This window comes from Sorex fumeus, unplaced genomic scaffold, assembly GCF_029834395.1.
Source record: "Sorex fumeus unplaced genomic scaffold, SorFum_2.1 ptg000099l, whole genome shotgun sequence".
NCBI classification, from domain to species: Eukaryota; Metazoa; Chordata; class Mammalia; order Eulipotyphla; family Soricidae; genus Sorex; species Sorex fumeus.
In genome coordinates this window covers 8,727,055-8,749,837 of record NW_026606156.1, presented here as the reverse complement: position 1 = coordinate 8,749,837, position 22,783 = coordinate 8,727,055, and the positions used below count along the sequence as shown (strand labels likewise).

General features: G+C 46.0%; 1 protein-coding gene across 3 annotated transcripts in view; it reads left to right on the top strand.

Moving 5' to 3' along the window:
• Positions 1–2,575: 2,575 nt before the first annotated feature.
• BLTP1 (bridge-like lipid transfer protein family member 1) overlaps positions 2,576–22,783 on the top strand; it is a 191,387-nt gene continuing 171,179 nt past the window's right edge. For all 3 annotated transcript variants that reach the window (XM_056134547.1, XM_056134545.1, XM_056134546.1), the window contains exons 1-2: positions 2,576–2,626; positions 4,644–4,732. The gene's annotated coding sequence lies outside the window, so the exon portion shown is untranslated. The remainder of the gene's footprint in view (positions 2,627–4,643; positions 4,733–22,783) is intronic.

Below are 22,783 nucleotides of genomic sequence, written 5' to 3'. Positions count from 1 at the left end.
TAAACTGTGCAAGTACCTGAGAAGTCTCCATCTTTGGGAAGTCATTTGCCTTGGCTAACCAGAAAAGCCTTTCTCTTTAAGAATGCTACTTGGTGGCAAGCGAGTTTCACACCAAGAAGTTCCCTTAAAGGTTCGCTGCTGCCCCCGTGCGGCCTCACTGCTCCACAAGCAGCAGGAAGGCCACGCTCAGTCTCCAGGGTCGGAAAGCCTCAAGACCTGGCAGGGGGGCTCTCAGGTGCGTTCCCAGCCAGTCTTCCCCCACCTGCCTCCCCGCCTCCCGAGCTCCACCCGGGTCCCGCCAGGCCCCGCCCCAAACGCTAGTAGACCACGCCCACTGTACCACAGACCCACATCCCGGGCTGGACTCCGCCCCGCCTCGCCCAGGCCACGCCCCGGACTAGACCCCGCCCCGTCCCACCCAGGCCACACTCAGGGTTAGGTTCCGACCCGCCCCGGACCACGCCCCAGATTAGACGCGTCTCCTGTCTCGCTCAGGCCACACCCCGCATTAAACTCCGCTCCGTGTCCCTCCCCGACCAAGCTCCACATTAGACTCCGCCCCGCCCCGCCCGTCCAGGGCACGCCCCACATTAGACTCCGCCCCAGACCGCCCGCCCAGGTCACGCCCCGGGTTAGACTGTCCTGCCGGGGACTAGCCTCTCGCTCCCTAGACTAGACTTCGCCCCGCCCAGGTTCCCTCCCGGACTAGACTCCGCCCCGCCTAGACTCCGCCCCGCCCCGTCTAGACTCCGCCCAGCCTCCCTCCCCGACTAGACTCCGCCCCGCCCCGAATAGAATCCGCCCAGCCTCGCCCAGGCTCCCTCCCCGACTAGATTCCGCCCCGGCCCGACTAGACTCCGCCCAGCCTTGCTCAGGCTCCCACCCCGACTAGACTCCGCCCCGCCCCGAATAGAATCCGCCCAGCCTTGCTCAGGCTCCCTCCCGGACTAGACTCTTAGCCCCGCCCCGACTAGACTCCGCCCCAGCCCGACTAGACTCCGCCCAGCCTTGCTCAGGCTCCCTCCCGGACTAGACTCTTAGCCCCGCCCCGACTAGACTCCGCCCCACCCTGACTAGACTCCGCACCACCCCGACTAGACTCCGCCCCGCCCCGACTAGACTCCGCCCAGCCTTGCTCAGGCTCCCTCCCCGACTAGACTCCGCCCCGCCCCGACTAGGCTCCGTCCAGCCTTGCTCAGGCTCCCTCCCCGACTAGACCCCACCCCGCCCCGACTAAACTCCGCCCAGCCTCGCCCAGGTTCCCTCCCCGACTAGACTCCGCCCCGCCCCGACTAGGCTCCGTCCAGCCTCGCTCAGGCTCCCTCCCCGACTAGACCCCACCCCGCCCCGACTAAACTCCGCCCAGCCTCGCCCAGGTTCCCTCCCCGGCTAGACTCCGCCCCGCCCCGACTAGGCTCCGTCCAGCCTTGCTCAGGCTCCCTCCCCGACTAGACCCCACCCCGCCCCGACTAAACTCCGCCCAGCCTCCCGCCCCGACTAGACTCCGCCCCGCCCCGACTAGACTCCGCCCCACCCCGACTAGACTCCGCCCAGCCTTGCTCAGGCTCCCGCCCCGACTAGACTCCGCCTCGCCCCGACTAGGCTCCGTCCAGCCTTACTCAGGCTCCCGCCCCGACTAGACTCCGCCTCACCCCGACTAGACTCCGCCCCGCCCTGACTAGGCTCCGTCCAGACTTGCTCAGGCTCCCACCCCGACTAGACTCGGCCCCGACCCGACTAGACTGCGTCCAGCCTCGCTCAGGCTCCCTCCCGGACTAGACTCTCAGCCCCACCCCTACTAGACTCCGCCCCACCCCGACTAGACTCCGCCCAGCCTCGCCCAGGCTCCCGCCCCGACTAGACTCCGCCCCGCCCCGACTAGGCTCCGTCCAGCCTTGCTCAGGCTCCCACCCTGACTAGACTCGGCCCCGACCCGACTAGACTGCGTCCAGCCTCGCTCAGGCTCCCTCCCGGACTAGACTCTCAGCCCCACCCCTACTAGACTCCGCCCCACCCCGACTAGACTCCGCCCAGCCTCGCCCAGGCTCCCGCCCCGACTAGACTCCGCCCCGCCCCGACTAGGCTCCGTCCAGCCTTGCTCAGGCTCCCGCCCCGACTAGACTCCGCCCCACCCCGACTAGGCTCCGTCCAGCCTTACTCAGGCTCCCGCCCCGACTAGACTCCGCCCCAGCCCGACTGGACTGCGTCCAGCCTCGCTCAGTCTTCCTCCCGGACTAGACTCCGCTCCACCCCTACTAGACTCCGCCCCGCCCCGACTCGACTCCGCCCAGCCTCGCCCAGGCTCGCGCCCCGACTAGACTCCGCCCCGCCCCGCCCAGGTCGCCCTGACTGGACTCCGTCCCGCCCCGGGCCGCGCCCTCGTCCCGCCGCGCCGCTGAGGGAGAGGCTCCGGGAGCCACACCGGTCGTGGGCGGGACTCGAGGACGTGCGGGAGGCGCCGCGTCGTGACGCGCGACGCGGCCGTTTACGCAGCCGCAGTGCCCGCTCCCCGCCCCCGGCCCTGTCAGCTGCCGGGCCGGGCCGGACGTGTGGCGGCGGCGCTGCTGCGGTGGGCCGGCCCCGGGCTGTCCGCGGAGCGAGGCCGCGCACCTGCCCGCTCGCCCAGGTGAGGGATTCGGGCCTCGGAGGCGGCCGGTCGCTGCCGTCCGGGCGTCGGTGCCTCTCAGCCTCCGCCGCCCGTGGCGGAGCCTCTGCGCCCGCTTGAGCTCTCGAGGGCCGCGTCAGCTTGGGGGTCCGGTCGGGTCCGGGGTTCCGGATCCGATCGGGTCCGGGTCCGGGTTCCTGGCGGGCGGGCCAGGGACTGCGGTGGGCGGCTCCCCTCCTGCGCTCGGCCCGGCTGTCGGGGCTCCCGGGGAGGCCGGTGCCGGGGAGCGGCGGCGCCCGTGCCCGGCGGCGGCCGCGGGAGTCGCCCTGGCCCGGCCGGCCCTGAGGGGCGGCGGCACCTGTGCCCGGCCGCGGGAGTCGCCTGAGGCCCGGCCGGCCCTGAGGGGAGGCGGCGCCTGTGCGGGAGTCGCCTTGGCCCGGCCGGCCCTGAGGGGCGGCGGCGCCTGTGCCCGGCCCGAGCGGCCCTTTCGCTGCGCGGCGTCCAGGCCGGTCCGGGCCAGCTTCCGAGCTGACTGCGCGTCGCGAGTGGGCATCGAGGGTCAGGAGGCTCGTGGTCCTGCGTGGCGATTGTTGCCTTGACTTAATCGCCGTAGCGACCTGCGTTCCTACTTGGACTCTGGACGACCGAATTTAGGTAGACCGAAGCCTCGGGAAGAACTTGCCCAAGGCCAGAGTTGTGATTTTTGACCCCCGTTTTCAGTGCCTTCGTCACTATGCCTGCCACCTCTCTCAGCACCCTATGCGTTTGCAAGATTTGCACTTGATAAAAAGTGCTGGGGCAGAGGATGAGAAAGATCCGGCGGTACTATTCTCGAGAGCAAGGACCCAGATGTTTGAGAGAATGACTTTCTTTTTTAAAAAATTGTTTCGGATGGGGCCCCACCCGGGGATGCTGAAAGCTTACTACTGGCTCTGCACTGAAGAATCACTCCTGGCGATGGTGCTGGGGGACCCAGTGGGATGCCGGGGATCGAACCCGGGTTGCCTGCGTGTAATGCAAGTGCCCTCATTGCTGTACTGTATCACTCTCGCCTGAGGGGATAGCTGTTTCAAGGTCAGACTTTAAGTGTTAAGGGTATTTTGTGAGTGAAAGAACCCGCTGGCAAGCAACTATCACTATCGCCCCGTTGTTCATCGATTTGCTCCAGCGGGTGCCAGTAACGGCTCCATTTGTCACTGTCATGTGCTGGTGTAGCTCAGTGGCATATTGGGGGCTCTTTCAGGGTCAAGGGAATGTGGACCATCATTGTTACTGTTTTTGGTATATCATGTACTCCACGGGTAGCTTGCCAGGCTCTACGATGCAGGTGGGATACTCTCGGTAGCTTGCCGGGCTCTCTGAGAGGGATGGAGGCTTTTGGGGCAGCCTCTAATCACCTCTACAAATGTTCCCAGTCAGGCTCATTTGTGGGCAAGATACTCTCAGTAGCCTGCTGGGTTCTCTGAGAGCGAGAACTAGACAATAAGAGATCGTGCTGCCGTAAATTCGGCCTTGTGCTTCCGGGAGCTTGGTTTTATAGTGTCTGGATCTTGGCTGTTGATGGGGTTACACGGCAGTTGGTAGGTGTAACTGTCTAGCTACTGGAAGATGGGGGATCTGGGTGGAGGAGACCCAATCCCAATCTGAGCAGGCTTGGAGATCTCAGCCCCAGATCCTGCACACCCTCCTCGCATGTGGAGAGTGGTCTCAGCATGGCTGTGGCTGGGTTCTGGAGGTCTTCAGCTGTCAGGCGGAGAGGGAAACTCAGCCCTCTAATAATAATCTAAATGGCAACCAACATTATACTCTTTTTCTCAGTGCATTGGTTTTAAAACCTTTGGAAGGTCGACGTTTGGGAATTCTGATTTAGTCTAGATTTAGGAGTATTGTTTGGAAACTTTAAAGAACGATATTAGTATTGGAACAACATGTAAAACTTTGCATACATTCATAATAAAGTAATTTCATCTGAAATGGTGCAATTTCTGGTAATGACAAAATGTCTTGTGTGATGTGTTAAAATGCTGCTCTTTTTTAGATTTGTTAAGATGAAACACTGCATATGGCCCTCGGAAGCTAAGGAGAGGGGAAAACAGAAAATTGCAGACTTTTGGAAAGAAGACCTCGGTAAATATTTTGGCTAATTTTTTAACTCTAATTTCCAGATAGAGCTCAGATGAAAGAAATCCTTTAACCTCTATGCTTTGAATGTGGTTTAATCTGCTTGAATGGTAAAGACTTGAGGTGGTAGACATGTGTACATGACCTCACAGTAGTTTTGTTTTTATTTTAGTGTACTTCTTTATTTGTGCTTAGCTTCTATTGGCAGGAGAGAGCTGAAGGGAACTTTGGTTAAGTTGACTTTTCTCCTTTGCTTGGTCATTAATCTTCTATTATACATGGTTTATAAAGAAAGAAAATTGTTGATGTTAGTTTGTTTTTCATGGAGTACTGTCTATGATTGAACCCAGTACAAGATTTGATTACATGTGATCCAGAAACATTTGATTTAGAAATAACTGCTACTGAAAATTAATATTTTAACTTAGTAACTTTTTTACAAGGTAATGCATTTGTAAACTTGGTGTTTTTAAAAATTTTATATGCAACAGTGTTTTTAAAAGATTTGGATATGCTATGTGTTTGTATTTGTAATAAATCTTCCATGTAATCAGTAAATAAAGGAAGGTTAGCACTTTGTTAGTGCTAATTTAAGGTACAAAGGGGAATTAGAATTTCTGCTGACTTAGTTTTAGCATACTGTTTTTCATGTAAAAGACAGTAACAGAGGGACCCTGGAGGTAACTCAGTGATTAGGAATGCCTGCCTTGCATATGCAAGGACCCAAATGTGATCCCTGGCACTCAAGTCCCCTTGCTCAGCACCTTGGGGCATAGGCCTGAAAGCACCTTCATGCCTAGTATTGAACCATGTGGCCTCATTGGTTGAGTGTTGCTGGGAATCTCTGGGTATCTGAACACTGCTTGGGAGGCCCCTATCCCCTATTTATTAGTTTTATTTTGTTTTGATTTTTGAGTTATACCTGTGCTGGGATGCTGGGGATTAAACCATGTTCAGCCTTGTGCAAGGCAAACACCTTACTGAGGTACTCTGTCCCCCATCCCCATTAGGATTGTAGCAGTGTCCTTCTGTTCATTGATTTGTTTGAGCAGGCACCAGTAACGTCTCCATTGTGAGACTTGTTGTTACTGTTTTTGGCATATTGAATATGTCACAGGGAGCTTGCCAGGCTTTGCCGTGTGAGGGGAATATTCTCGGTAACTTCCTGGGCTCTCTGAGAGGGGCAGAAGAATCAAACCTGGGTCGGCTTCATGGAAGGCAAACGCTCTACCCACTATGCTATCTCTCCGGCCCCCACCCCCATTAATTTAAAAAAATAGGATAGAATTTTAAAACTTTATGGAAGGTTAAAAAAATTAACTCATTACTTTAATAAAATATCTGGAAACTTCGTAAGTGACCATAGAGCTGACATGGCCAGACAGTCTGGGTGATGAAGAGAGATAAGCTTGGAAGCACAGTGCATAGTGATCAATGAGAAATTTTTGCAGTATTCCAGATGGCGCATGAGAAATGAAGCAAAGTAGTGCAATTGGAGTTAAGGAATGAGACATACTAGATGGAAGCAAGGGAGGTAGACTATTTGGACTTAGTGATTTAAGGGAAAGTGCAGTGGTGGTAGCTTCTGGTCACTATCATATTCTTTCACATAATTAATTCATATTAAATAACTTTCAGACTAAGTGTTGTGACATCTTTAGTATTTGCCTTGGGGTACTGAGTGAGTCCCAGGCCCGTTTACTGTGAGTATAGCAAGAGCAGTCGATTGAGGACTTGGAGGAGACACACTCATTAAGGGGCTTTTATATTTGAGGCATCTCTGACTATTTTTTTTTACTAAAAATTTTTTTAATAGTGAGACATCATGAGGTACAGTTGCAGACTTACACATTTTTGTGCTTGGGTTTCAATTACACAATGATTAAATACCCATCCCTCCACCGGTGCCCATTTCCCACCACCACGGATCCCAGTATTCCTCTCACCCCCCATCTCCCCCATCCCACCCTGCCTCTGTGGCAGGGCATTCCCTTTTGTTCTCTCTCTCTTATTGGGTGTTGTGGTTTGCAAAAGAGGCAGTGGGTGCCATCATGTTTAGTCTATAATCTACTTTCCGTATGCTTCTCCCATCCTGGGAGGATCCTCCCAACACCTTTATTTGGTGTTCCCTTCTTTATCTGAGCTTCCTTTTCCCCTAGTATGTGTGGTTGGCCTCCAAACCATGGAGTAAAATTCCTGGTACTAATCTCGGCCATTCTTGGGTGTTAGTCTCCTATTTTGTTACTTTATGTTCCCCACAGGAATGCAATCTTTCTATGTCTATCCCTTTCTTTCTGAGTCATTTTGCTTAACATGATACTTTCCATGTAGTACTACTTGTATGTAAATTTCATGACTTCGTCTTTTCTAACAGCTACATAGTACTCCATTGTGTAAATGTACCAAAGTTTCTTTAACCAGTCATCTGTTCTTGGGCACTCAGGTTTTTTCCAGATTCTGACTATTGTAAAGAGTGCTGCAATAAACAGACAATTGCAGATGTCACTTCGACTATACTTTTTTGCCTCTCTGGGATATATTCCCAGGAGTGGTATTGCTGGGTCAAATGGGAGCTCAATTTCTAATATTTTGAGAATCGTCCATATTGTTTTCCAAAAGGGCTGAACCAGTCAGCATTCCCACCAGCAGTGGAGGAGGGTCCCTTTCTCACCACATCCGCGCCAGCACCGGTTGCTTTTGTTCTTGTGGATATGGGCCAGTCTCTGTGGTGTGAAGTGATATCTCATTGTGGTTTTGATCTGCATCTCCCTGATGATTAATGATGTGGAGCATTTTCTCATGTGACTTTTAGCCATTCGGATTTCTTCTTTGTGAAAGTTTCTATTAATTTCATATCCCCATTTTTTGATGGGGTTGAATGTTTTCTTTTTGTGGAGTTCAACCAGTACTTTGTATATCCTTGAAATTAACCCCTTATCAGATATGTAGTTGGCAAATATCCTTTCCCATTCTGTAGACAGTCTTTGTATTTTGGTCACTGTTTCTTTTGAGGTGCAGAAGCTTCTTAGTTTAAGATAGTTCCATTTGTCTATCTCTGTTTTCACTTGCTTGGCCAGCGGTGTGACATCTTTGAAGACACCATTAGCTTCTATGTCATGGAGGGTTTTACCAACTTTTTCCTCAGTGTACCTTATAGATTCTGGTCTGATGTTGAGGTCTTTAATCCACTTAGATCTTACTTTTGTACATGGAGTTAGGCAGAGATCTGAGCCCATTTTTTTGCATGTAGCCATCCAGTTTTGCCAGCATAATTTGTTAAAGAGGCTTTCCCTGCTCCACTTCACTTTTCTTGCCCCCTTATCGAAGATTAGATGCTCGTATGCTTGGGGGGAGATGTCAGTTTATTCAACCCTGTTCCATTGGTTTACAGCTCTGTCTTTGTTCCAGTACCATCTGTTTTAATTATTACTGCCTTGTAGTAAAGTTTGAAGTTAGGGAGGTTGATTTCTCCCATTTTCTTTTTCCCAAGAATTGCTTTAGCTATTTGTGGGGGTTATTGTTCCATATAATTTCAGGAGTGTTTGCTCCACTTCTTTGAAGAATGTCATGGGTATCCTAATAGGGATTGTGTTGAATTTATACAGTGCTTTGGGAAGTATTGCCATTTTGACAATGTTAATTCTCCCATTCCATGAGCAGGGGATATTTTTCCATTTCCTCATATCCTCTTTTATTTCCTGAAGTAGCGTTTTATAGTTTTCTTTGTACAGGTCCTTTTCTTCCTTAGTTAAGGTGATTCCTAGGTACTTGATTTTCTGGGGCACAATTCTAAATGGGATTGTTTTCTTCATGTCACTTTCTTCTCTTTCACTATTTGCATATAGAAAAGCCATGGACTTTTGGGTATTGATTTTATAGCCTGCCACTTTACTATACAAGCCTATTGTTTCTAGAAGTTTCTTGGTAGAGGTTTTAGGATTCTCTTAGTATCATATCATCTGCGAATAGTGAGGAGGCATCTCTGACTTTTAAGAAATGTCATTAGTAAGTTTATATGGTTATTCATTAAGAAGATTCATCTTGATATTTAAATTTTGGAGTCTCAGTTTGTAGATAGTAGCTAAAATTAATGGGAATGGAGCAGATTACTCAGGGAGAACACATAGAATAATAAATGAGGTAGAAGCAAAACACCTCAAAGAATAACAGTAGGTAGGAAAATAGGAGAGAATGGGGACATAACAGAAATTAGTGGTAATGGAAAAAGGTGTACTTTAAGAATGTTGAAACATCAATTAAGATATCAGGAGCATATCTGTTTACTGTCCTTGTCTGTTAAGAAGTTGTTAACCTAAAGGCCTAGGAGATAGGTGACAGGGCTGAGTGACTGCTTTGCATGCAGAAGACTAGGGTTCATTCATCTTAGCCCAGCCCAAGTCTCCTGAATATTGCCTTGGGGGAAAAAGTTCCTTCACCCATCTCCTTTCTTCTTCTCCCTTCCCCCGCCCTCCCGCCCCAACTACAGGGCAGAGAATGGCCTTTGAGCATCACCTGCTGTGACTCAAAAAGAGAAAAATATAGAACAACAACAAAAGTGATCTGAACCAGAACACTAAGTGGAGCCATTCACGCTAGGTAGCACTGTAGCACTGTAGCACTGTCCTACCGTTGTTCATCAGTTTACTCTAGCGGGCCCAGTAACGTCTCCATGTTAGGTAGGAATGAAGAAAAGGGAATAGTTAGTGTCATTTACTCTTTCAGAAAGTTTGTTTTAAAGTGAAATAGAAAAGGAGATTATGAAAGAGATCAAAAGCCACAGTTTATCCTGGACTGGCACAAGGCTGAACCCCTGGGACACATTAGAGGGGGATGGGTTAGCCCAGTTCCCACCCACACAGAGCCCGGGCAGCAGCTTGCTCCCACAGTCCAAAATTGCTGCCATGCCTCCAGCTGGACTCTGCCGTCTTGGGGATGGACCTTTACAATATATTAATCTGCTGAAAATTTGGGTATGCGGGTTTTGTGACTGAAATTTCCAGGCTTTCCCCCCACCTTACTAGTCTTTTGGAAGACCCAGCAGTCACACCCACCACCCAGTTAAAATAGCTACTCCAACTGTACCTTCCTGGTAAAAATACTGAATGCCCTTGAACAAACACGACGGCCTCTTAGTGCCTGTATTACAAACCATAGTGCACAAAAGGAGAGAGGTAGAGGCAGGCAGAAGGGGTGGAGAGAGTGGTTGTAGGGAAACTGGTGACATTGGTGGTGGGAATTAAAAAATTTAAAAAAAGAAAAAAAATGAGCTGTCAATATGAATTTGATACAGGGTTTTTTTTTCTATAAGTTATGTGTGACATGAACACATTTACAGTCTTTATTTGTGCTAAAAAAACTGTCAGATTTAAGTAGATAATGGACCAAACATGATAACCTCTCAGTATCTGTATTGTAAACCATAATGCCCAAAAGTAGAGAGAGAGTGTGGAGAATATTGTCTGCCATGGAAGCAGTGAGAGGGTGGGAAAGGGGAGGGGTATACTGGGGATATTGGTGGGGGAAATGTGCACTGTTGGAGGGATAGGTGTTTGATCATTGTGTGATTGTAACACAGACATGAAAGCTTGTAACTATCTTATGGTGATTCAATAAAATTAAAAAAAATAAAATAGACCTAATCCTTAAAAAAAGGCCTGTCAGATTTAATTTGAATGGAGAGAGAAAAATTGGTTAAACAAGTCATTGAGCAGATGTGAAGGGATGACTTTTAGGGTGGAAAATTTAGATAAGACTCTGTGGGAACAAGAGGGAGGAGGATATGGCAATTATATAGGTACCAGTAAGTTTGGAGGTGGGTAGTGGTTGACAGGAGTTCCTGCAAAGATTCTCAATGTATAAAGAAAGATATTTCCTCCTGCAGCCTTCTTTGGTGTGGTGCTGCTGACTCCTGGTCCTTGGTAGAGTGAGGCAGAGCAGAATAAAGGTGGTTAGCCTACAGTGATAGTCACAGAGTGTCAGGATAAAGATATTTTGCAAATCTCTCAGAATTATCCTAAAAGCTGGAGCGATAGCACGGCAGTAGGGCGTTTGCCGTGCATGCAGCTGGCCGAGCCAAACCGGGTTCGATTCTTCGGCCTCTCTTGGAAATCCCAGCAAGCTACCGAGAGAATCTTGCCCACACGGCAAAGCCTGGCAAGCTACCTGTGACGTATTCAATATGCCAAACATAGTAACAACAAGTCTCACAATGGAGACGTTACTGGGCCCGCTCAAGCAAATTGATGAACAACGGGGGGACAGTGCTACAGTGCTACAACAATTTTATGTAAAACTCTTTATACCAATATAAAAATTAGAAGTAATAAGTGTAAACACAGAGACAATAATAGAAAAGGAAATATCCTGTTGCTTTTGAACTTACTGGTCAAACCAATCTATATAATTCAAGACAAAATGAGTCTTAGAATGCAAAATATCTGTCCATACAATTCATCACTGATAGAACAATTACATGTTCAGTAATTACATGCAGAAAGAACATTCAGTGAAGTCAGTATCCTCTTAGGATGTAAACAGCAGTTTAGGAAGAACTAATTATCTTCTGTTTGATATAAAGCATCTATGAAAAAAACATAAATTAGTATCATAAAATTAAGATTTAGGGCCAGAGTGATAATATAGTGGGTAGGGCACTTGACTTTGTACACGGCTGACCTGGGTTTGATTCCCAGCACTCCATAAGGACTCCTGAGCTTGCCAAGAGTGATCCCTTAGTGCAGAACCAGCAGTCAGGTAAGTGTGATCTCCAAACAAAACAAAACAATTAAGATATAATGCAGTATTTTAAGAAGGGTAAAGGGCAGCAAGTTAGAATTAAAATTGCCACCACTCTGGGGCCAGAATGATGATAATGTGGGGAGAGCATTTGCCTTGCATGCAGCCAATCCAGGTTCAATCTCTGGCATCCCAGATGGTCTCTTGAGTACTGCCAAGAGTAATTCCTGAGTGCAAAGCCAGCAGCAACCCACAAGCATTGCTGGGTGTGACCCAAAAAGCAAAAAAAAAGAAAAAAAAGAAAAAAAATTGCCACTACTCATAAATAATTCTGTACTCAAAGACTAATAGTACAAAATGATCCACTCTAAGGGCTGGAGTGATAGCACAGTGGGTAGGGTGTTTGCCTTGCATGTGGCCAATCCGGGTTTGATTGATTCCCAGCATCCCATATGGTCCCCCAGCATCACCAGGAGTAATTCCTGAGTGCAGAGCCAGGAGTAACCCTTGTGTATCACTGGGTGTGACCCAAAAATAAAATAAAAATAAAAAATAAACCAAATTGATCTACTATAAACAATTCAACAAGGTATAGAACCTAAAGGAAAAGTCAATATAGTAGTTATTTTTCTTTGTTTTATTAGTTTGTTTTGGGGCACAGCTGGATGTGCTCAGACTCGCTCTAGGTAAGGCTTAGGCAGTCATATGTGGAAGTGAAGCCGGATCAGATGCATGCAAGGAAGCACCCTATTGTTGCACCATCTATCCAGCCCCAGCCAGTCCCTTTTTAACCATTAAGCCCAGTCCACATTTAGAGTGGTGGTGGGTAGAGGGCTATATATCAAGCTCCACCTCTTGAAACAGTATGTTATATAATTTTTGCCGGATTTTAAACTTCAACATATTTTATCAGTTTCTTGAGAGGCAAAAACTCTTTAAAAAAGCAGATACAGCCTTGTGAGACTAAGGTGAAGAAAAGTGGGGAGGCAGATCAGCTAGATTGGCTTGATTCTACAGTTAGGCTTTTGTGACTACTTAGAGTTTAGAACGTGGTGTGATACCTCTTGTTGTTACTAAAAAAAGCTCTGGCCTTTGATTTAATGGAATATGATATTAAGAGAAAACATCCCATAGTGGGCAAAATATGAATGGGGGGTTGGGCTTCACCTGACATTGCTTAGGGCTTACTCCTGGCCGTTTACAGGGGGCCATTTGCAGTGTTGGGAATTAAACCAGGGTCAGCTATATGTAAGTCAGTGCCTTATCTTATACTCTTTCTGTTGTTTGTTTTGTTTTTGAGCCAAACCTGGCAGTGCTTAAGAGCTTACTCTTGGCTCTGCACTCAGGAATTGTTCTTGGCAGTGCTCAGGGACCATATGGGGTGCTGGGGATGGAACCCATGTTGGCCATGTGCAAGGCAAATGCCCTACCCACTGTACTATCTCTGTGGCCTATCTGACTCAATTTTTTTAATATCAAAATATGATTGTGATAACATTTATATTACCTCCTAAACTAGGCTTTAGAGCTGAGAGGAAGGAACTCATTTTCCTAGTAAGGAAATGGAGGACTAAGGTAATGGCAGATGGATTTCTGTGTACCTGTGATAGGGGAGGCAGCAGACAAACTTTTAAGGCAGATTGTCTTAGCTTTTCACTGTCATGGTTTTCTTATTTGTAACATGGGGAATTGTAAGTGGGTAGTTATTGATGATAAATACAAAGAAGGTGTTTAGAACAGTGTTAGGCATCTGCTGAGCCATGAATAAATGTTAGTTTTTTTAGAGTAGCTGTGTTTTATAATTTTTCTGTTGAGTTAATACCATAGAATGAATATCTGAGAGTAAGATAACTGGTAAACCTTTAGTTGGGAGATGGTGCAGAGGGCTGGAGTTTATACTTTGTATTCAGAAGCCCTAGGTTTGATCTTATGTGTACCACTCGATTCCCCCAGGCATCACTGAGGAGATAGATTTCCAGGCCCAAGCCCCGAACAACTGAAGAGTAGTCCCTAAGCTCCCCTACCCCAGTACTTTTCTGAGTCATGCCCCCAAACCAAAAATATTCACTCTAAACATTAGACACTGACCTTAATGTTTTCTTTCTCTTATGCAGTATTTTATAGTAGTGCTAATAGTATTGTATAGCTAATTCCTCATAAAATTTCCTGTTTTGGTTACCTGCACTTCATTTTCAATTATAGCAATATTTTGGGCTTATAAAAATTACCTATTAAATGGATCTGTATGACACTGCATAGCAATATGTTAATAAGAACTTTCTTTAAACTTGATATGAGAGGGCTGGTAAACATACCACACTGGCTTCTTCCTTCCTTTTACCTCACACCACAAACCTCATTTGTTTGGTGGGTAGTTTGAATATGGATTTTTTTTGAGGGGGTGCGGAGGGGTGAGGCCACAGATGGTGGTAAAGTAAAGTAAAGGCCCTCCCGTTGATCATTGATTTGCTCGAGCGGGCCCAGTAACGTCTCCATTGGAGACTTTGTTGTTACTGTGTTTGGCATATCGAATACGTCACGGGGAGCTTGCCAGGCCCTGCCGTGCGGGCGAGATACTCTCGGTAGCTTGCTGGGCTCTCCGAGAGGGGCGGAGGAATCGAACTCGGGTCGGTCATGTTGGCTGCATGCAAGGCAAATGCCCTACCGCTGTGCTATCACTCCAGCCTGTGGTATTCAGCGTTTATTCTTGGATCTGTGTTCAGGTTTTCTGACTGGGTCAGTAGCTTGCAAAGAAAGCACCTTAACCCTTATGCTATTTCTCTGGCCCCTAGGTGAAGTTTTCAAAGGTTTTTGCATGGCAGCTGTGTTCAATATTATACCACCAGTGTCTCCTTAACTGAAGAGTTTTAAGGCAAAAGATAAGAGAGAATTTTATGGGCCAGATAAAAAAGTGAAAATTGCTTTGTTAATCAAAAACCCATTTTTAGAATTTTACTATGCTCACTGTTGCTTTTTAATGTTAGTTTTAAAACATACCATTTTATGTTATAAAGGCGTTTTAGTGTTAAGTCTTTTGTTTTTAGTGTGTTTATTTATTTATTGTTTTTTTTTGGTGGAGGGCATCTCCCAGCTCTGTGCTGGAGATGAGTGGGAGGGATCATTCCAGGTGGTGCCTGAGATCATGCACTCAGCCTGTGTGCTATCTGGTGTATTTTGAATAAAAGTGGAAAAGAAGTATTGAATTTTTGTTTAAAAGAATTCAACTAGAAGAGTGTGCTACCAGTAAGTACAAGAAATAAAAACAAAACCAGTCAGCTGATCAATTTATGGGTGTGGAAGTGGGAGGATGGATCCTTTGCTCCTGATTGTTACTGTTGATTTTTGTTTTGTTTTGTTTTTTGGGCCACACTTGGCAGTGTTCAAGGTTACTCCTGACTCTGCATTCAGGAATTACTCCTGGCTGGGTGGGATGCTGAGGACTGACCCTTGGGTTGACTGCTTCCAAGACAAATCCCCTACCTACTATGTTATATCTTTGGCTCCTGTTACTGTTGATCTTATATTTAAGCTCATCATTCTAAGAAATATGCTGAAGGTCAGAAGTTGACACTGTTTAAAAATGAAGTTTTCTCCAAGATTTGGACATATATCTCTGAATTAAAGCTAGGTTTTAGAAAAAAATTAAATAATATATTAAATACCATGTTGTTTCAATTGTATGGTTTTATCAAGGTTTATAAAACATAGGATCACTTTTCTTATAAAAGAAAACTGTCCCAGATTTAATAGGACTAGCAACAGATTAAAAGAAATATACATATATGTGGGGCTGGAGCGATAGCACAGCGGTAGGGCATTTGCCTTGCATGCAGCCAACATGGCCGACCCGAGTTCGATTCCTCCGCCCCTCTCGGAGAGCCCGGCAAGCTACCGAGAGTATCTCGCCCACATGGCAGAGCCTAGCAAGCTACCTGTGACGTATTCGATATGCCAAACACAGTAACAACAAAGTCTCCAATGGAGACGTTACTGGGCCCGCTTGATCAAATCGATGAGCAACGGGAGGACAGGACAGTGACAGTGACATACATATATGTGTCTGTTTATGTATACATTTGATTTCCCTGTAAGCAAACTCTTGATTAAAGATTTGGTCTTAGGACATGCCAGTAGGGGAGTGGTGTCCCAGGAGCCACCTGTGTAGGTGCAGCTCAACTGCACTGGGGGATCCTGCAGACCCATGCACCAACCATTACTTCCAAGTGAGGGAAGAAGTTACAGGTTTTCTCCATTTACCTTCCTCACCACTGTCACCCTGACTTCTGGCATTTCTGCCTTGCCTCAGTACAAGCTGAGCATTTCCTGTTATCAGCAGCCCTTGGTTACTTCAGAAATTGGAGGTATTTCAAATTAGCATCTTTCCTATGTTAGTGCCCGAAGCCTGTGGTGAAGATTCCATCAGTATTGGTTGGTAGTTGCAAATACTCCTATGCTGTTTTGTGGCGGGTGCTCTTGTAAGTGCTTCCCTTATACAGAGTCATCAATTGTTACTATCCTATGTAAGAGGTAGGTGCTATCCATGCCCTCCTTTTACAGATGAGCAGCATTCTTCAACCTTTTACACTTGCATACTGGTACTAGACCTGTAAACCAGTCCATGGACTGGTATACCATGCTTTTCAACCTTTCTACACCTGCATACTGGCCCTGTCAGTGGACCAGTGGCTGAAGACCACCGTACTAGGGCACAGAGAGGTTAGGTAACTTGCCCTTGTTCACACAGCTGTAATTTCCGAACTGGTCCTTGAACCCAGGTAGTCTAGTACAGGGTCCATGCCCTAATTCATGTAATGGTCTGCTTTTGGAACAGTACAGTCTGAAGTGCTACCCTTTCAGTCTACTGTTTTCTCTGATAACTGCTTCCTTTTACTCCCTCCCCACTCTCTTTCCTGTTAATGTTCTGTACTTCCTTGTTTGTACCTTTCACCTTCCCCTTTCTAGAACAGTCTAGTTAGTATACTGTTGTCTAGTATACATTGGTCAGTCTTTTCTCCTCCACTGCTGCTAGTTTAGGTTTACTGAGTAACACCCATCACAGTGCTCCTGAAACACTCCCATTCATCTTTAACTTCTTTGTGCTCTGCTTCCTGTATATGTTAATCCCTCATATCTCCTAATCTGACCCTGTGATTTGTAAAATCAGATTCTTCTAAGGACTCTGGATTTTGTATATGCAAGTAAAATACTGATTTTTTTCTTTCCTTTATGTCCTTTGCGTAGTTTACTTTAGAGCAATGTCCTTTTTGTATAGACACAGGAAGTCAGTTAATGTTATGCTTTTGTAACTTGGGAGTTAATTGACTCCGAATAATATTTACTCCTGGGCTTCTGTCATATTTACTGTCAGATTTAAGCTTCAGTTGCCCTTAGTTCCTAGCACCTCAAAAGCAGGGTTCTGATGAAGGGATTTGGATGGATCCAGGGGCAAGCTGAGTTACCCCGGCATCGAAACGGGACAGGCCAAGCACCATAAAACTAATAATAAGCTAAGAACACAGTTATGACCCAAAAAAGACTGCCATTACACAAAAAGAAGTAACTGGATAAGGACCCAGCTGGGATTAGGAAGGACTAGTCTGATCTGAGAACTGTAGTCTGGGATGTATAGCGAGATGTCCCAAGGAGAGCCACCTTTATAAGCTTAACACATTTCTTACTGTGTCCATACAAAATGATTAGAAAGATTATTAAGAAGTAAGTTTAAGATGATTGCTATAAGGGAAAGAGGAATATGCCCTTAGATGAAGTTCCTCCCTTGAGCAGATCTCCTAGATTGTTTAAGTGAATATGGACTAAGGAAAGGAGGAATATGCCTGTAGATGAAATTCCTCCCTTGAGCAGATCTTCTAGCAGGATGAGATCTTTGTCTTAGAAGCTTCCCCTAAGGAAGGGCTTTTCATATGTTGATTGTGTTATTTCACCTACACCTTGGGGTGTAATTGCTTCCCCAGCCCTTAATATTGGGCTCTTAACTAATTCTGGGGGACTGGAAGAGGATGGAGTGAAAAGGGAATGGCAGGGTAAGACTGGAATGGGGCTGAAAGTGAAACTGGATGAAGAGAGTGAGGAGTTGGATGAGGAGTTGGAGATGAGGAGTTGGAGACTGGGATGAGACCAGCGTAAGCCTGGAATGGGAACTGAGATTAGAATAAATGCTGACTGATCACCAAACACAGTAACAACAAGTCTCACGAAGGAGACGTTACTGGGCCTGCTTGAGCAAATCGATGAACAACGGGAGGACCGTGACCGTGACCGTGACCGTGATCACCAACCAGTTTTGCTGCCCTGTTCCCTCCTTCGTGTGTCTGTCAGCAGCGGATGTCAAGGGTGGGAGATGGCTCATGGCCACTGAATGCACACGGTGAGCACTACACATTTGTGAACACACATATACTCAATAATTCTTGGAGAGATGCTAATGCTAATTGTGTTTTATTGTTTTGTTTTTTGCTTAACTTGGTAGTGCTCAAAGGTTACTTCTGACTGAACTCAGGAATTACTCTTGGCAGTGTTTGGGGATCACATGTGGTGCCAGGGATCAAATCCAGGTTGGCTGTGTGCAAGGCAAGCACCTTACCCACTATGCTATTGTTCTGACCCAGAGATGTTAACTCTATTTCTGACACTGTGATTAAGGCCTTGAGTCTGTTATTGCTCAGTATTTGCATTTGAAGTTTTAGCATTATATTTTGTATTTTTAGTACTTAATAGTATTAAAGACAAACATTGGGCTGAAGAGATTGTACAGCTGATTTATATATGTGAGGAGTTATCTTTCTTCTCAGACTTATGGTCATGGAAACATCTAAACTTTTAAATAAGGACTCAAATACTTATAATATGAAACAATTTCCAGTTTTCCAGATCAGCCATTATGAATGTGTAGCTGGAAACAATCTCATTGCTTGGATCTAGGTGTGTGTATCTAGTTCTTCCCCTTTTGTTTTTCCTTCCTCTTTTTCCACTTCTCTTTTCATAGTGAATCTGGCCTGTACGCCTTTGGAATGCAACAGAAAAACCAGAGAAAACAGACACAAAACATGCAGAATCCACACACCCAACAGTGCCCTAGCAATTGATTGTCTTTTATTATTGAGACTCTAATAAAGCAGCACTTCACAAAGCAACGTAATCGAGTACCTGCTGTTTCCTGTTGCTCATCAAAATTTAATTCTTATATTGACTCAAATTCCTTTTTACTAAAGGAGCTATAATCCATTTCTTTTACTTGTTTAATGCTTAGATTGCCTCAGCTGGTTTATGTCCATTAGGCATAAACTTCTCAATCTTCTAGCAATTCCTTTCTTTCTTGGTAGGGAGATTCTTCTTTTTTTTTTTTTATTAGTGAAACACCATGAGGTACAGTTGTAGATTTACAATTTTTTGTGCTTGGGTTTCGATTATACAATGATCAGATACCCATCCCTCCACCAGTGCCCATTTTCCACCACCATGGATAATATCCCCCCACCCCCATCCCCCCATCCCCCCCTGCCTCTGTGGCAGGGCAATCCCCTGTGTTCTCTCTCTCTCTCCTTTTGGGTATTGTGGTCTGCAAAAGAGGCATTGAGTGGCAAACATGTTCAGTCCATAGTCTACTTTCGACATGCATCTCCCCTCCTGGGAGGATCCAGTAGGGAGATTCTTCTTACCTTTCCTGCCCTTGTCTTGGAATCAGAATTTCTTTAAGGAACCCAGTTTCATCTTAATAGAAGTGGTTTCCAGAGTGGTGGTGCCATCATAAGGTGGTGCCATTATATGTGGTGCCACACGTCCCTGTGAGCCATGCTTATTTCTTTGCCCATTTCTTTGGGAAAGTCCACACCCTCCAGGTTCTTATCCAACACCAAAGGCTAATTCTAGTTAGCTTCCCTCTATCTTTAATATATGGACTTCCTTGAGTGCCCTTCTGTTGCCATATGACTTATTTGCAGGTATGTGCTGTTGTCCTTGAATCAGCTATATTCCAGATTGCCTTCTGTGTGGTAGCCTGGCTCTCTCTATGGCATTTACTCTCTGCTTTTTGGGCTCAGACTTTGGGACCTGGACTCCCTTTACAAAAACTCCTGCCAGGGATGTACTCTCCCACTCAGCCTCATTGTTCTGGGCCTGGTCTCTGCCTATTCCAGGGTGGCTTTGAAACCTTGAAATAGAGCACTCCCCTCACTACACAGATGGATTCTTGTATTACTTGGCTCTGGCATCCCACTCACTCTAGGCACCAAGACCTCCCATTCTGATGGCTAAAAGGCACATGAGGAAATGCTCTACATGACTAATCATCTGGGAGATGCAGATCAAAACAACAATGAGATATCATCTCACACCACAGAGACTGGCCCACATCCAAAAGAACAAAAGCAACTGGTTTTGGCACAGATGTGGCAAGAAGGGGACCCTCCTTCACTGCTAGTGGGAATGCTGACTGGCTTAGCCCTTTTGGAAAACAGTATAGACGATTCTCAAAATATTAGAAATTGAGCTCCCATTTGACCCAGCAATACCACTCCTCTCCTGGGAATATATCCCAGAGAGGCAAAAAGGTATAGTGGAAATGACATCTGCACTTGTATATTCATTGCTGCACTGTTCACAATAGCCAAAATTTAGAAAAAACCCGAGTGCCTGAGAACTGATGACTGGCTAAAGAAACTTTGGTACATCTACACAATGGAATACTATACAGCAGTTAGAAAGGATGAAGTCATGAAATTTGCAAACAAGTGGTTCTACATAGAAAGTATCATGCTAAGTGAAATGAGTCAGAAAGAGAGGGACAGACATAGAAAGACTGCACTCATCTGGGGAATATAAAGTAAAAGAATGGGAGATGAACACCCAAGAATAGTTGAGATAAGTACCAGGAGGCTGCTCCATGGCTTGAAAGCTGTCAGCACATGCTGGGGGAAAAAGCAGCTCAGATAGAGAAGGGAACACCAAGTAAAGGATGTTTGGAGGATTCGCTTGGGATGCAAGATGCGTGCTGAAAGTAGACTATAGACCGAACAGGATGGCCACTCAATACCTCTATTGCAAACCACACCACCCTAAAGGAAAGAGGGAGCAAAAGGGAATTCCCTATCACAGATGTGGGGTGGGGTGGGGGGCATTGGGTGGGGGAGTGGGCGGGCTACTGGGATCATTGGTGGTGGAAAATGGGAACTGGTGGAGGGATGGGTACTTGATTATTGTATAAAGGGAAGTGAGCAGATGGCACTTTGGTCCTTACTACATCCTTTCCTTCATGAGATTATGCTGTTGCTCTCATGCCAGTTCCTGTCTGGAGTAGGCACTACACAATATGGCTCTGCACAGAGCCTCCTCAGTCTGTGTTCTGACTGACTTCATTCAGTAGAATGCTTGGCTCTTGTTTTGGGGCCATTTAAAAATCTTTGCCATTAATTTTATACTTGTTAAAAAATAAGTTATTTTGACTATTGGGCCTTTTTAAGGTCATTTGCTTTTGTAACTGTACCACCCTCTTTTTAAATTTTTTTGCTTATTTATTAATTTTATGAGGTCACCATGAATTTCAAAGTTATTCATTATTGGGTTTCAGAAATATAGTGTTTCAATACCAATCCCTTCACCAATTTACAGTGTACATTTCCTGGTACCAATACTCATCTCCCCCCACCCCCCACCAGCCCCAACCCAATTACCCTCTTATCCACAAGTCTGCCTCTATGAGATGACTCTGTATGAATTTTGGTACTGTAGTTTATATTACTGTTGCTGATAGATTTTCAGGCGTAACGCTTACTACCTTACTACCTTTCATCCCCTCTCTTCTTCCTGGTTGAATACTTACCTCCACCATTGTTGTAGTGCTCCTATGCCCGTTTGACCCCCCCCCCCCCCCAGCCCCTCAAGTGCCATGCTTCCTACTGAAGACAGTTCTCATGTTCTTTGTTTCTGTTGCCTTTGGGAATTTGACATTTCACTGTTCTATTTCTTCATATCTGATATATGAGCGACATCACTCTATGTTGGTCTCTTTCTCTAACTACACTCAGCACGATAACTCTCCAGATACGTCACATTGCAGCAGATTGCTTGATTTTTATCTTTTCTTATGGCCAAGTAATATTCCATTGTGTATATGTGCCAATGTTTCTTTGTCCAGTTATCTCTTCTTGTACACTTGGGTTATTTCCAGATTTTGGCTATTGTGGATAGTGCTACAAGGAACATAGGAGTGCAGATGTCTTTTCTTAGTTGTGTTTTTGGGCCTTGTGGGCTAAGTGGAACTGCAGAAGGGAGCTCGATTTCTAGTTTTGTGAGGAATGTCTATTGTTTTACCATAGACCAGTATACATTCCAACTAGGTCCCCATTCCCATCCCCAGCTGGACCAATTTACATTTGTGTATCCATGTCAGCACTAGTTGTTCTTGTTTTTTTAATATGTGCCAATCTCTGTGGTGTCAAGTAATACCTCATTATTTTGATTTGCTTTTCCCTGATTAGTAATGTAGAACTTTTTTTTCATATGCCTTTTTTCCATCTATGTATGCCTTTGAAGATGTTTCTCTTCATTTTTTAAAAGATTTTTAAATTGAATTACAGTGTGATAAACCTGTACAAAGCTGTTCATGATTAGGTTTCAGTCACACAGTATTCCAACACTATACGTTTCCCAGCGGTGGTGTCCCCAGTTCCCTCCCATCACCCTCACCCCCAGCCTGCCTCTATGGCAGATACTCTTTCCCTCCCTCCCTCCCTCCCTCCCTCCCTCCCTCCCTCCCTCCCTCCCTCCCTCCCTTCTCTCTCTCTCTCTCTCTCTCTCTCTCTCCCCCCCCCCCCCATTGTGGTTTTCAATACAGACACTTGTAGGTTATCGTGTATTTCCCTTTACCCACTTTCAACACTCAGTTCTTGTCTAGCATTATAATTTCCAACTATTATTATCATACTGGTCTTGTCTGTATCTTACTTACCCTCCACCCCACATACACTTGTGGTTGATTCCAACCATTGTCCAGTCCTCTTAGCCCATGATTTCCCTGACCATGGATATTAGTCTTCTATTAAGTATATATATTTTATATACCACAAATGAATGCAGTCATTTTATATCTCTTTCGAGTCATTTTACTCAACATGATACTCTCCATGTCCATCTATTTGTAGGCAGATTTCATGACTTCGGTTTTCCTAACAGCTGCATTGTATTCTATTGTGTAAATGTCAGAGTTTCTTTATCCATTTGTTTGTTTCCTGGCACTCAGGCTGTTTCCATATTCTGGCAATTATAATTAGTGCTGCAATAAAAATAGGAGTGCAATTGGTATTTCTT